This window comes from Pinus tabuliformis, chromosome 7 (genome assembly GCF_031772625.1).
Source record: "Pinus tabuliformis cultivar Carrire ecotype Pingquan chromosome 7, CPIR1, whole genome shotgun sequence".
Classification (NCBI taxonomy): Eukaryota; Viridiplantae; Streptophyta; class Pinopsida; order Pinales; family Pinaceae; genus Pinus; species Pinus tabuliformis.
The window spans coordinates 1,626,078,551-1,626,091,510 of record NC_142293.1 but is presented as its reverse complement, the minus strand read 5'-3'; the positions used below and the strand labels follow the sequence as shown (position 1 = coordinate 1,626,091,510).

Sequence of the window (12,960 nt, the reverse complement as noted above, 5' to 3'; positions counted from 1 at the left end):
ATTAATAATAAAAAAATTGCTCCTAAAATCCCTCCAACGTTCACTTGTTGAGGACCCTCTCAACTCAGGACATTCATATAAATAATGACCCTCATATCCTCCTCTGGCAAGGATTTTGTGGCTTCAAATAGGGCATCATGGCATTTTCGCTATAACTTTTTTTTTTTTTCTGCAAAGCTTCAGAAGCTGAAATTAAAACCCATTTGAGCTGAAATCTTGATGAACCTCGTGACCGAATTTTAGATCTTGGTTCGCTATATTTTCGGAGATATGATCTGAGGAAGTTAGGGTTTTTGCAAGCTCCCAAATTCCATGTCAAACAGGTGACGTTGGGAAAATCATCATAACTTTCTCTCTAAGCATTGGATTCAAATTTCGTAAATAGTCACAGAAAGAGGACGGATTGTAGTTTGTTGAGTAGCGTTTTCAGGGCCGAAGGTCGCAACAGTGACACGTGGCACTTCGTACAAGTTCGCTCTACTGAACCAGTCTATAATCAGGTCATCGTGGGAGATTGGGCATAACTCTTTCTTGAAGAATCCAATCTTGATCAGACCTGTGGGGTTGGAAAGAGGACTCAGAGGGCTACCACAGGACGAAATTTCAGACCCTAAAGATCTGAAATTGCATAGACACAATAAGTTCAATATCGAGGTGCTAGAATGCAAGAAAAAGCATGAATTCAAGGATCACTGCCGTAAGGACAACACATCAACAGTCAAGGGTAAGTCTCCTACAACAAGGTCTGTATGATTAGTGTTTGCATTTGAATTTTGAGTATCATCTCTGACATATGTTTTTGCAGGACAATGTAAGAATATATAGGGTCTTGGTTATATCTCTATGTAAGTATATATAGGGTCTCAGTTATATCTCTATGTCTCTAGATGACACAGTTAGTTTTAATACCACATTTTGGATGTCCTATTCTTGATACTACACATTTGATGCTACACCAAGTCTGTTAAATCTATATGATGTTGTAAGTTCATGTTACTTGTTTTTTCATAGTTGATAGAATGGTCTTTGTTGTTGTACTTAGAACATGGTTCATCACAAGTCTAGGGTCTGTCATTAGTTTCTATTGTATATATCTTTAGGTCAGTTTTGGATATAGTCTTGCATAGAGTCCATGCCTATATCAAGAGTGGAAGTCTTTGTCTACTGCTGCAACAAGTCAACAATAAAAGTGACAAGAACACTTCAGGTACGCATTGTAATTTTAATTTGTATTTATTCATTATTATGCACTTACATGTGTTTTGTTAGTAGAGGTAAGTTGAAGGGTATTTTGTTTTGTTTTGGGTTTGGTTTTCGCGGGGCAAAATTTGCATAGATTCAAGCACAACATCAAACAAGCATTCAAGAGCTGAAGTATCAAATCAAAGGAAGCATTGCAGCGGGACATTCTTTGAAGACATGACAACCATCTGCATATTGTGAAGAAGTACCAAGGCCAAGAGTCAACGGGACATCCTTTGAAGACATGACAGCCATCTACATATTGTGAAGAAGTATCAAGGCCAAGAGTCATTTGTAAAAGAGTCATCATTGTAAAGTTGTAAAAGAGTAATTTTGCCTAGAGTTGAAGTGGCAATGTTGGGAGGTATAGGAGTCACTGTTGGCATGATGTCATGGTTGAGTTGCAGGTCATGGAGTGATTGGGTATTTGGTAAGTGTACAAAAATTATTGTACATCTTAAAATATCATGGATTGTTGTCCCTGGTTTGGGAATCCACAGCCTTGTCTTATAACAGTCATTATAGGGTGGCAGGGAAGTGTTAGGCAGGTGTATGAGGTTGCCTAGAGGTTGGGGCCTGTGAACACTTCAAGGTGGTAGGGTGGTGCTAGGGTGAGTTGTGGCTCGCTAGGGTGTTATGACATCCATTCAGTTGATTACTTAAGAAACCAAGGCATTGGGGTGTCCTTCCAGTGAGAGCTGGAGAAGAATGATTTTCTAGAATTCTAGGAAGTTGTTGCTTTCATTTCAGTTGGGGCTAAAGATTAAAGAATTTATTAGAAAAGCATTCGGTGGTTTTTGACCCGGAGGAGGTTTTCCACCTAAAATTCCTGTGCCTACTTTGTTCTTTTATTTATTGTTATCACTGCATAATCATTAATAATAATTAAAGATTAACTAATGCTCTGAAAAGATTTAAAAGTGCTAATTGCTAAGGAATACTGATTCAGCCCCCCCCCCCCCTTCAATATTTCCAACATCTTCAACAATATGAACTTGGCCACGATCAATCTATAATAAGAAACCCTCCGGCTGGCAGGAACACCAGCTCTGATACCACTGTAATGTCCCAAATGGAACGATTTGGGGTTTTCTTGAAATTCTAACTCAAAAATACTTCAGATAAAATTTCCATTCATAAACAAAAGATTGCCATGTAAAATTTAACAAAATAGAACATGCAAATAATAATAATGATCAGAAGGAAATGTTAGCTTCATTTATAATATATAAACTAGGGTTTTACATGTCAAAATAACTGATATAGCTGAGATAGAATTGGCCTCAAGGAATATGTATGGAAGAGGAAGTGATGGCTAGGGTTTCAGAAGGAGCGAACAGCGCTGCCGCCGCACAGCAAACCAGAGATCAGAGTTGTAATCGAACAGCAAGAAGATCGGCAACTGGGATAGCCAATCATGGTTATCTGTCAATGTTTTGGCCTGGATCTGAATCAGAATTTCTGATTCCTGTGGGGCGGATTGACTCTTACATCGGCCAGGGGTGGGTTCTCTCTTCCTGACTCAGGGCGGTTTATACTGGGCGGAGCAGGGATCTATACCACCGGGACAAGGAATGATAGATATACCCCAGCATCGACCAGACCATACCCTCGTTCGAGTCGTTGTTCAAAACGACGAGGGAGAAGCAGTCAGGCAAATGTAGGGTTGCACGCGATGGGTTGAAGGCTGTGCGGCTTGTTGAACCCCTGTCCTCCTTTGGACTGACCCGGGTTGACCGATCCGCCGTTCTCAAGCAAAACAACAAGGGAGAGGTTGTCAAGCAAGAAAGGGGCACGCGTAAAGGATCGAGGGTCATGCGGCTTGCTGCACCCCTGTACTCCTTCAGTGAGACGCGGGCTAATGACAACAAGGGGAAGAAGAAACTCAAGGCCAGAGCTATCCTTACCAAAACTGCCATACATCGGGAGGTCAGGGCTTCCTTGATAAAAACAGGAACTCTGGGCATTATGAATGGGCATCTGAAAAATGACCTCGGAGAGCCTGAACATCTCATTGCTTCAGTGGCCCAAATAGCAGAAGGATCCTGGCCAAGAACAACACTAGCCACCAAGGACTCCGGCCAGGAACTGATACAAATCTTTATCAGAACCCTGTCAAGAAGAACGATATGCAAGCGAACCTGGAAGGGGACGCTGATAGAAGATATAAAGTATGAAATACAAGCATATCAGCAAACATGCAAAGCTTAATATATGCAGAACAAATCTTACAGGACCAATATACAGTGCAGGACTATGGAATTGTGCGAGACTCAACCATCATCCTAAACACGAGGCTGAGAGGTGGAAGCTCTGGATCCAGCTCAAAGGGTACAGTTTCTTTCAAGGATGTCGTCAAAGGGAAGGGGGAAGCCAGCAACAAGCCAGCACCACCACAAGATCTACCTAGACCCTATATTGTGGAGCAAAAAATGCAGACTCCAGTACTGACAATCGCTCTGCCTGAGGTAAACAAATTTTATACTGATTTTTCTACAAAGGCTGTCATATGCAGATTCAATGGCTTTTGGCCCAAAACAAATGCATTACAATAATGGATCTACTCCACATGGACAACAAATTGTGATATCCATTTATGCTCCAAAGGTTTTTTTATTGTCAGATTCAACACGGTCAAGGAAAGGGAATATGCCCTCCATGAGGGTCCATGGTTCTGGGGCAATGCAGGACTCTTCATGACTCCCTGGTTCCCAGGTTTTGACGCCACTACTATGGTGGTTTCCAAAATGCCAGTATGGGTCAGGTTACACAACCTCCTGCTACACTTCTGGCTTCCCAAAGTCTTCGAAGCAATGGGGAATGCGATAGGAAAATACCTCAAGCAAGACATGGAAAGAATTACAAGAGGCATACATACTTTTTCCAGAATTTGTGTAGAAGTAGATCTTAGTCAAGGCCTACCTGACAGCATAATTCTGATCCATAACAACATGCAGTGGAATCAACGACTAGATTATGAGAACACGGCCTTCAGGTGTCGTGGCTATCAACAAACAGGTCACCTTCTTAGTAACTGCCCACAAGCCAAAAAAGAAACCAGAAGAAACAAGAAACAATCACAAAAACCAAGAGGCTGGCAATGCACAGTGAACCCATATGAAGCAGCAGAGGATGAGGAGGCAACTATCCCTCCACCAGATCCTGATGATGTTCCTATTGAGGAGGAAGCTACGAAAACCATACCCAAAGCAAACAATCAGACACACAAGGCGCCAGAAACTAAGGAATTTGTAGCACAGGAACTGATGGACTCTTTGCTGGAGAAGATACCAGATACAACGGACACCAGTGGAGCCAAAAGACAACATTCTCCAGATCACTCTGATTCTGACAAGGACAATCCTCGCCCTGTGGAGGACACTTCTCTCATACTTTTTTCGTCCTCACCGACTCAAGGGGAATGGCGAAAGGTTGAGAAGAAAAAAGGGAGAAAAGCATGATTTCCTCCCCAATTGTACATTATATTTTTTTCTCGTTTTTCTTTTGACATCAGCCTTTTGATCTACTTTATGCATATGCACCTTAGCATCTACAAAATGTAATTTTGTTATCATTAATAAAATTACGATTTTTCCTTATGGGAAAAAAAGAACTGGCCTCAATAATTTGTTGCAATGTTGCCTTGGCCCTCCACCAAAAATGAATTGAACTGCCACTGCTAAGCTCTCCTATGAATTATGGATGAATTCACCAAGGGGAGATGGGTGCTCGCCCAATCTCTCTAAATCACCCAAGGGTTTTCGTCCTGGGGCTACTACTGAAGTGAACCTCTCCACAAGAAGAAAATATGTTAAAATTGGCAACTAGGGCCAAACTCCATGTGGGTCATCTTATTTATGGAAGCTGATATTTTTCCTTGATTCCTCTCGTCGAGAGGTGTAGGATTGATCTAACAATCATCCGATTCCGACAAGTATTTATTGAGATATCAATTTATTTTTATTTACTTGACAAATTGTCAAGGTCGGCCAGCAGCTAAATGTGTGGCACACATGCCCAGCATATCATATAAATACAAGTGAGGTTGAGTCATTATTCACTCATCTCATCTCTCACACATTCTTCTCTCCTTAGCTGATTGGGTTTACACACAAAGAAGAGAAGCTCACACAAGGGAAGGAGGAGGACGTAGAAGGGTAAGGAAGGTGGATGCAAAAGCTGCACCAAGACGTTTTGGACAGCGTTGACTTTTTAGGAGTGCGGTTTTGGTGTGGCAGCCTCTCCTAGGCAGGCCACAATTTTTGGCACGCAAACTGAGGCAATCTGACCTCTGGTTTGACCATCGTTGACTGCCCTAGTTTGGGGCAGCAGGTTGACTTCAGTTGACTGTAGTTTGACTATGTTTTTGGGGTTGTTTATGGGCTGCTTCTTCTTGCTATTGGAGGACTAGATGACCGGGAAATTGACCAAACATATTGAAGGTTGACTTTCATCTTGTTTGACCATATTTGACTTTGCTGGTGAGGGTTCGCTGTTACTGTCATAAAATTGCAGATTTATGAATTTGTACTATTTCCCTCTGCTAAACTATTGAAGACTAAAGAAGAATTGATCAAAGGGTTTCCCCACATTGGGGTTTGTCCCTGGATAGTCGCCACATCTGGTGTCTCTTGTCTTGGCTTGTTTTCTGTCGATCTATTAATGTTCTATCTGCATTTTACTTTATGTTTATGTGATTGCCAAACAGTGGCTAATAAGAAGAAATTGAAGTAAACTGCACTAAGCATAGAACATGCCATAAATTAACATGGTATCAGAGTTGAGGTGAAGACAAAGCCCAAGCAAGAGCAAGAGCAAGAGTAATCACCGAAGGCTATTGAAGCAATCTTAAAAGCTTCATGGGGTCCTCATCACACTTCCCCACTGAAGACAAGCTTCGTAAGAAGTCTGACTATCACGGATGGAAGATGTCTCTTGATCTAACATTGGAAGAGCAGGAAGTATTGGACCATGTGAGAGGCAGAATCGTTGAGCCTCCATCAAATGCATTCGTTGCTGCTAGGAACAAGTGGACCAGGGGAGAAGTCAAAGCAAAGAAGATCATCTGGGACTCTATCAACAAGCGCCTGGTGGCCTACATTTCCGAACTGACCACCTCCAAGGAAATCTACTATAGACTGGTAAGCCTATTTAAAGTTAGTGATGCAAATCAAGTTTTGTTCCTTAGAAATACGCTGAAGGAAATTAAAAAGGGCAAAGATGAGAGTATGCAAGCCTACTTCTTAAGGATCGTCGAGATCAAGAATGATCTCCTATCAATTGGGAAAGATATTCTTGACAGGGAACTGAGCATCACAACTCTCAGAGGGCTCCCATTTGAATGCTATATATTCAGAACCACTCCTTCTCAACAATAATCTAATCCCAAGATTTGAGGAACTGATGGCGAGATGCATTCAAGAAGAAACAAGGATGGAAGAACAGGAAATCCCTGCACTTAGAGGAAATCCCGCTGCATTCTCCTCTCATGCTAAAAGGAGAAATAATTCATGGGCAAAATCCAAGGGAAAGGCCTACTTAAAGTTAGTGATGGAAATCAAGTTTTGTTCCTTAGATATAAGCTTAAGGAAATTAAAAAGCGCAAAGATGAGAGTATGCAAGCCTACTTCTTAAGGATCGCTGAGATCAAGAATGATCTCCTATCAATTGGGGAAGATATTCTTGACAGGGAACTAACCATCACAACTCTCAGAGGGCTCCCATCTGAATGGTATATATTCAGAACCACTCTTCTCAACAATAATGTAATCCTAAGATTTGAGGAACTGATGGCGAGATGCATTCAAGAAGAAACAAGGATGGAAGAACAGGAAATGCCTGCACTTAGAGGAAATCCCGCTGCATTCTCCTCTCATTCTAAAAGAAGAAATAATTCAAGGGCAAAATCCAAGGGAAAGGCTGAACCGAAAGGTGGAAGGAAAGGTAGATGTTACATTTGCAAAAAAATTGTCCACTGTGCGAGCAAGTGCCCTAATAGAAAGGACACATCTCATGACGATGATCAAAATCACTCCCGAGGCAATTCCAACAACAGTCAAAAGAAGGGCAGGTTCAATGGCAAAGGAAAGAGGAATGACGGAAATCAAGGAAATGGTCAACCCTCCAAGAAGGCAAGAAACTCCAGGTATGAATCTAACGTTGTTAACAATAAGCAAGATGAATATTATCTACCAACGGCTCTCTCTACTACTACTCCCCCAGACTCGCTAGGAAATTGGCTTATTGATAGTGGTGCCTCAAGGCACTTCACTGGTTACAAAGAAGCTCTCTCTAATCTGATAGAGAAGGAGACCAACCTGGAAATTGTTCTTGGGGACAACTCCAAATATCCCGTGAAAGGCGTAGGGAATGTCTCTCTACAATTGAATCAGGGTAATAAAATTCATTTGCAAGAAGTCCTATATGTACCTGATCTCAAAAATAACTTGGTGTCTCTTTCGGCAATGGAAGACAAAGGCTACAAGGTGGCCTTCATCAATGGCAAGGTACATGTATGGAAAAAGAATTTCAAAGATGCTTTCAATCTTGAGTTCGGGTTGACTCTTTATATCATGTCGGAGGAAGTCCATTGGGTGTCATGACTTGTAACACATCTCTTCAGTTCGAACTATGGCACCGGTGGTTTGCCCACCTTCATTATAAATCTCTACCGATATAAGACAAATGGTGACCAGGATGCCTGAGTTCAAATTAGAGCAAGAAGGTGTATGTCCTAGATGTGCCGAAGGAAAGCTCAAAAGGGGACCATTCCCCTCAAGCCATAGCAAGACCTCTGATATATTGCAGTTGGTTCACTCTGACATATCTGGTATGATGTCTGTGAATTCTTTGGGAGGATATTTATATTACCTCACTTTTACAGATGATTATTCTCGCAAGACTTGGATATACTTCTTGAAAAAGAAGGATGAAGTGTTCTCCTGGTTTCGTCACTTCAAAGCCTTGATCGAGAATCAAACCGAAAAGAAGATCAAGATCTTAAGGACTGATAATGGGACTGAGTATGAATCCAATGAGTTCCATGACTTTTGCAAAGAGGTTGGCATTAAGAGGGGGACTACAACACCATATACTCCTGAGCAGAATGGTGTAACGAAAAGGAAGAATCGTACGACTGTGGAAGTTGTATGTGCTATGCTCCATGATCAAAGGCTTCCGAAGTTTCTATGGGCCGAAGCTGCGAGTACCGTCGTATATGTTCAAAACCGATGCCCTCATCAAGCATTGGGTTCCAAGACTCCCGAAGAGATGTTCACTAGTAAGAAACCTGACGTATCTCATTTTAGAATTTTTGGAAGCCCTGTATATTTTCATGTGCCTAAAGAGAAAAGGAATAAATTGGGTGCATCTAGAAAGAAAGGAATCTTCGTGGACTATAGCGAAAATATTAAGGGCTATAGAATCTATGTGCCCGATCAAACGGAAGTCAAGATTAGCCATGACGTCACCTTTGACGAAGATATGGCTCTTAGCAAAGTTGACAATCTTCCTATACTAAGGAAATCTGGAGAAGCTGACACCAGGAAACCAGAGGAAAAGGAAGATGAGACGATGCCCAATGTAGAAGAACCTATGTATCCTATTGATCCCGCTCCGCAAGAACCTTCCTCTTCTAAGAAGAGGCCTTCATGGCTCAGGGGAACACTTGTGGAAGTCGTTTGTGCTATGCTCCATGATCAAAGGCTTCCGAAGTTTCTATGGGCCGAAGCTGTGAATACCACCGTATATGTTCAAAATCGATGCCCTCATCAAGCATTGGGTTCCAAGACTCCCGAAGAGATGTTCACTGGTAAGAAACATGGCGTATCTCATTTTAGAATTTTTGGAAGTCCTGTATATTTTCATGTGCCGAAAGAGAAAAAGAATAAATTGGGTGCATCTAAAAAGAAAGGAATCTTCATGGGCTATAGCGAAAATACTAAGGGCTATAAAATCTATGTGGTTGGTCAAAGGGAAGTCGAGATTAGCCATGATGTCACCTTTGACGAAGATATGGCTCTTAGCAAAGTTGACAATCTTCCTATACTAAGGAAATCTGGAGAAGCTGACACCAGGAAACCAGAGGAAAAGGAAGATGAGACGATGCCCGATGTAGAAGAACCTATGGATCCTATTGATCCCCCTCTGCAAGAACCTTCCTCTTCTAGGAAGAGGCCTTCATGGCTCAGGGGGACACTTGATGATGTCGAAGGACACATTGCACCCAGAGGGACTTTCCGTGAAAGTAAGAAGCCGGCCAGGTATCAGGGATACTTGACCATCATGAGCATGATCATTCAAAATGAGCCTTCATCGTTCACAGAAGTTGTCAAGCATCAAGTATGGAAGGATGCTATGACTGAGGAATATGAGTCCATCATGAAGAACGATGTCTGGGATGTGGTCCCCAGACCCCAGGACAAAGCAGTTGTCACTTCGAAATGGCTTTACAAGATAAAGCATGGAGTTGATGGAAGTGCTGAAAAGTATAAGGCTCATTTTGTTGCTCGTGGCTTCTCTCAAAAGGAAGGTATAGACTATGACGAGATATTTGCACCTGTTGCTCGATACACCACCATCCGCTCGATCATAGCCCTTGCTGCTTCGCAAGGATGGAACCTACATCAGATGGATGTCAAGACCACGTTCTTGCATGGTTCGATCAAAGAGGAAGTCTATGTGGAACAACCTGAAGGACTTGAGATTCATGATCGGGAATCTCATGTGTGCAGGTTGAAGAAAGCCCTCTATGAGCTGAAGCAAGCACCCCGAGCTTGGCATGAGAGGATCGATAGCTACTTGATGAAGTTGGGATTCACTAGGAGTGAAGTTGACCCTAACCTTTACTTTAAGGTTGAAGATGATAAGCCTCTCATACTAGTGTTGTATGTTGACGACCTCTTTCTAACAAGTGCAGACCCTCTCATTCACAAATGTAAGAGGGAGTTGGCTTCCGAGTTCGAGATGAAGGACCTAGGAATGATGCACTATTTCCTAGGACTGGAAGTCTGGCAGAAACCAGGGGAGATTTTCCTATCTCAAGAAAAATATGTGGTGAAGATATTAGAGAGATTCAATATGGTGGACTGCAAGCCCGTGACTACCCCGATGGAGCTTGACTTTAAGAAGTTAAGCGGTAGTGTTGTTAGACCTATTTTACAAAATGCTACCGAGTATCGTCAACTCATCAGAGCATTGATGTTCTTGGTGAACTCCCGTCCGAATATATGTTTTGCAGTCAACACGTTAAGTCAACATATGGTTGAGCCTCACCACATTGGATTGGTGCCAAGAATCTGTTGAGATACCTTCGTGGCACAATCACTCATGGGTTGAGATACACTGCCGGAGATGTGAGACTACATGGATATACCAATGTTGATTGGGCAGGCAGTGTGGTGGACCGAAAGAGCACTTTCGGGTGTTGTTTCTCTTTGGGATCTACCTCGATATCCTGGATGAGTAGGAAGCAGAAGTCGGTGGCTTTGAGCACCGCTGAAGCAGAGTACATTGCTGCGAGTATGGCCTCTAGTGAGGCGGTCTGGTTGAGGAAGCTCTTCAATGAGTTGTTTGGATTTACATTGGATACTACCCTGATCCTGTGTGACAACCAGAGCAGGATTTGTTTATAAGAGAATTCTATATTTCATGATTGCTCCAAGCATATCGATATCAGGTACCACTATATCCGGGATATGGTGCAGCGGGGAGCAATAAGGCTCCAACATATCAATACAGATGAGCAAGTCGCCGACTTTTTGACGAAGCCCCTGGGAAAGGTCAAATTCTTGACTTTCCGAAAACGACTTGGGGTCGTTGAGAGACCCTCTTAGGAGGGTCGTGTATGATGCATATATTGAGCTCTAGGAGCTCTGGGGGCTTGGGGTACTTCTTGGAGTGACATGTGACGACAGGGCGACTCACGCTCCCCTAGTGGTGCGCCATGTACAGGGTGAAGGGTTCAACCTTCCCCTGCGATACCCGTGGCGACTTACGGACAGGATGATTAGTTCTCCTGTCGAGGCATCCTACCCATGCAGTCTGGGACTCATGGTAAGTACCTCTCATCTGATCAATGAGCAAGGAAATGGGGTTAGGTACCATAGTAGTACTATCGATGGACGCATCATTGTATCTACCGTACTCCCTATGCTAGGATGACCTCCATTGATCTGAGATCAATGAAACTAATCTGGGATCAGTGGGAGTGGTATGACACACTCTCTGGGACTGACTTTGGGTCAGTGGAGGATGGCATGATAAGCCCTCAATCATTTCTTCTTCTTCATAGTTCCGCAGAGCCAAGCAGTGCAAGGCAGTGCATTTGGTGGCAGAGATAGTACTGACAGTCAGACGAATTAGCAAATGGAGTTCTCCCTAGTTGAGAGGGAGTGTTAAAATTGGCAAATAGTGCCAAACTCCATGTGGGTCATCTTATTTATGCTAGCTAATATTTTTCCTTGATTCCTCTCGTTGAGAGGTGTAGGATTGATCTAACGATCATCCGATTCCGACAATTTGTATTTACTTGACAAATTGTCAAGGTCAGCCAACAGCTAACTGTGTGGCACACATGCCCAGCATATCACATAAATACAAGTGAGGTTGAGTCATTATTCACTCATCTCATCTCTCACACATTCTTCTCTCCATATCTGATTGGGTTTACACACAAGGAAGAGAAGCTCACACGTGGGAAGAAGGAGGACGCAGGAGGTCGCAGAAGCTGCAGCAAGACCTTTTGGACAGCATGGACCAAGCGTTGACTTTTCACGAGTGCGGTTTTGGTGTGGCAGCCTCTCTTAAGCAGGCCGCAGTTTTTTGCACGCAAACAGAGGCAATTTGATCTCTGGTTTGACCATCGTTGACTGCCCTAGTTTGAGGCAGCAAGTTGACTTCAGTCGACTGCAGTTTGACTATGTTTTTGGGGTTGTTTATGGGTTGTTTCTTCTTGTTGTTGGAGGACTAGCTAACCGGGAAATTGACCAAACATATTGAAGGTCAATTTCATCTTGTTTGACCAGATTTGACTTTGTTGGTTAGGGTTTGTCGTTGCTGTCATAAAATTACAGATTTATGAATTTGTACTATTTCCCTCTGCTGAACTATTGAAGACTAAAGAAGAATTGATCAAAGGGTTTCCCCACATTAGGGTTTGTCCCTGGCTAGCCGCCACATCTGGTGTCTCTTGTCTTGGCTTGTTTTCTGTCAATCTATTAATGTTCTATCTGCATTTTACTTTATGTTTATGTGATTGCTAAACAGTGGCTAATAAGAAGAAATTGAAGTAAATTGCACTAAGCATAGAACATACCATAAATTAACATAGATACAACAGGTTCAATATCGAGCTCCTAGACTGCATAACTTTCTCTTTGAGCATTGGATTCAAATTTCGTAAATAGTCACAAAAATAGGACAGACTATAGTTTGTTGAGTAGCATTTTTAGGGCCGAATGTCGCGACAGTGACACGTGGCACTTCATACAAGTTCGCTCTACTGCACCAGTCTATAATCAGGTCATCATGGGAGATTGGGCATAACTCTTTCTTGAAGAATCCAATCTTGATCAGACCTGTGGGGTTGGAAAGAGGACGCAGAGGGCTACTACAGGACGAAATTTCAGACCCTAGAGATCCGAAATTACATAGATACAACAGGTTCAATATCGAGCTCCTAGAATGCAAGAAAAAGCATGCATTCAAGGATCACTATAG

At 42.6% G+C, this 12,960-nt stretch overlaps 1 protein-coding gene across 1 annotated transcript in view; it reads right to left on the bottom strand.

Annotated features, from left to right (window-relative positions):
- The window catches only part of LOC149254466 (cleavage and polyadenylation specificity factor subunit 3-I-like), a 124,533-nt gene that overhangs the window by 42,504 nt on the left and 69,069 nt on the right, over nt 1–12,960 (bottom strand). The gene's annotated exons all lie outside the window — the stretch shown is intronic.